This window comes from Vanessa atalanta, unplaced genomic scaffold, assembly GCF_905147765.1.
Source record: "Vanessa atalanta unplaced genomic scaffold, ilVanAtal1.2, whole genome shotgun sequence".
NCBI lineage: Eukaryota > Metazoa > Arthropoda > Insecta > Lepidoptera > Nymphalidae > Vanessa > Vanessa atalanta.
In genome coordinates this window covers 1-2,500 of record NW_025919967.1, presented here as the reverse complement: position 1 = coordinate 2,500, position 2,500 = coordinate 1, and the positions used below count along the sequence as shown (strand labels likewise).

The 2,500-nt window shown below is 44.0% G+C and overlaps 2 non-coding genes across 2 annotated transcripts in view; both read right to left on the bottom strand.

Moving 5' to 3' along the window:
• Positions 1-95, bottom strand: part of LOC125076493 — a 3,997-nt gene extending 3,902 nt beyond the window's left edge. Inside the window, exon 1 of the ribosomal RNA XR_007120452.1 lies at positions 1-95. This exon is cut by the window's left edge and continues 3,902 nt beyond it. This is a non-coding gene — a ribosomal RNA (large subunit ribosomal RNA).
• A 750-nt stretch (positions 96-845) lies between these two features.
• Positions 846-1,002, bottom strand: LOC125076490. Its single transcript, XR_007120449.1, has one exon. It is a non-coding gene; the product is annotated as a 5.8S ribosomal RNA (ribosomal RNA).
• Positions 1,003-2,500: the final 1,498 nt, after the last annotated feature.

The window sequence follows — 2,500 nt, the reverse complement described above, 5'->3', positions numbered from 1 at the left end:
CGCTCGCCGCTACTAAGGAAATCCTGGTTAGTTTCTTTTCCTCCGCTTACTAATATGCTTAAATTCGGCGGGTGATCCTCCCTGATCTGAGGCCAACGATAAAAAAAACGAGGCAGACGCGATATCCGTCAACGCGACGGCGCCGCTTTCGTCGAGACGAGAGAGAATTTTCATTCCGATCGTTCCGACGTCGGCGTCGACGCGCTCTTCGGACGTCGAGTCCGCCTACTCGATATATATACAATATATATATATATATATACGAATGTTTCGATGTCATCACGTTCAACGATGCGAGCGCGCTTTATTTACACATCATATAAACACGTTCGTCTCGTATACGTCGTAACGATCGCGGAGCTTTTGTATTCGAAATTTTGACATTAGAGTATGAACAAAAGAAACGCACGTACTCGATAATCACGAGACGAAGAGATCACCTAAACTCCGATTACCCTCTTTGATCGAGAACAACTCAATGAAACGATCGAAAGGTCGGAGATGGGCGCTCCTCGTCTGGCGACGAGCGACGCTCTCAGTCTCTCTGACGTCGCATAACGAAACTCCGTGACGTAAACGTACACACGAACGCGTATATAAAAATATAAATAATATATACACACACACGCATGTAAACGTAAACATACATACACATCGTATTTGTTATATTTGAACGGACCGAGAACGAGATTTATATTAAGTATATTTAAACACGTAATATAACACATCGAACGCGGATACCGTCATATGTTCGAGAAACGTCAGTCAGTCTATTGAGTCGGTTACGAAATAATAGACATTACGACATTAAACATTGAACAGTGTGGTTTATATTTTTATACAGCCGGCCCTCAGACAGGAGTGGTCCTGGATGTTTCTCCACGGACCGCAATGTGCGTTCGAAATGTCGATGTTCAAATGTGTCCTGCAGTTCACACTATGACGCGCAGTTAACTGCGTTCTTCATCGACCCGCGAGCCAAGTGATCCACCGTCCAGGGTAATGGTTTTTAATTTGTTTTATTTTTATAATTTCTACGATCACTCGAACGATTCTATACGCCAGTGATATGAGTTTATTTTTTTTTTATTTTTTTTTTTTTTTTCGTTTTTTTCTCTTATTTTTAGTATACAGAGAAAAATTCAAAAAATTAAAAAAAAAAAAAAAAAAAAGTTAAAAAAAAAAAAAAGTACAAAAAAAAAAAAAAGAAATATACATTTTATTTGAAGATGACGATGTGCGTTAACACATCGTACTTTCCTCGAAATCGACATCGAAAAATATCAGAATAGGACGCGTTACACGACTCTGGACTCTGACTCGGACACACTGCTGTGTGAGAGAGAGAGAGTGAGAATCGCGTCCTCGCATCGAAACGACACATTCCGAACGTCGATATTTGTGTTTTAGAATTTTATTATCGTTCATTATCGCACTCTTTCGAGATTGATAATTTACGTTAATGATCCTTCCGCAGGTTCCCCTACGGAAACCTTGTTACGACTTTTACTTCCTCTAAATGATCAAGTTTGGTCAACTTCCCAGCAACGCCGACGGCCGTGAAGCCACCGCGTGTCGGTCCGAAGACCTCACTAAATCATTCAATCGGTAGTAGCGACGGGCGGTGTGTACAAAGGGCAGGGACGTAATCAACGCGAGCTTATGACTCGCGCTTACTAGGAATTCCTCGTTTATGGGGGATAATTGCAAACCCCAATCCCCAGCACGAAGGAGTTTCAACGGGTTGCCCGGGCCTCTAGGCCAGGGAGAACATGCTGATTCCTTCAGTGTAGCGCGCGTGCGGCCCAGGACATCTAAGGGCATCACAGACCTGTTATTGCTCAATCTCGTGCGGCTCGAAGCCGCCGGTCCCTCTAAGAAGAATTTTAATACGCCGCCAGTGAGTTGCTCGACCGAAATCGAGCACACCTAAATGACGACGCCTATTTAGCAGGCTAGAGTCTCGTTCGTTACCGGAATTAACCAGACAAATCGCTCCACCAACTAAGAACGGCCATGCACCACCACCCACCGAATCAAGAAAGAGCTATTAATCTGTCAATCCTTCCGGTGTCCGGGCCTGGTGAGATTTCCCGTGTTGAGTCAAATTAAGCCGCAGGCTCCACTCCTGGTGGTGCCCTTCCGTCAATTCCTTTAAGTTTCAGCTTTGCAACCATACTCCCCCCGGAGTCCAAAATCTTTGGTTTCCCGGAAGCTGCCCGCCGAGCCATTGTAGTAACGTCGGCGGATCGCTAGATGACATATTTACGGTTAGAACTAGGGCGGTATCTAATCGCCTTCGAACCTCTAACTTTCGTTCTTGATTGATGAAAACACCTTTGGCAAATGCTTTCGCTGATGTTCGTCTTGCGACGATCCAAGAATTTCACCTCTAACGTCGCAATACGAATGCCCCCAGTTATCCCTATTAATCATTACCTCGGAGTTCTGAAAACCAACAAAATAGAACCGAGATCATATTCTATTATTCCATTCACGA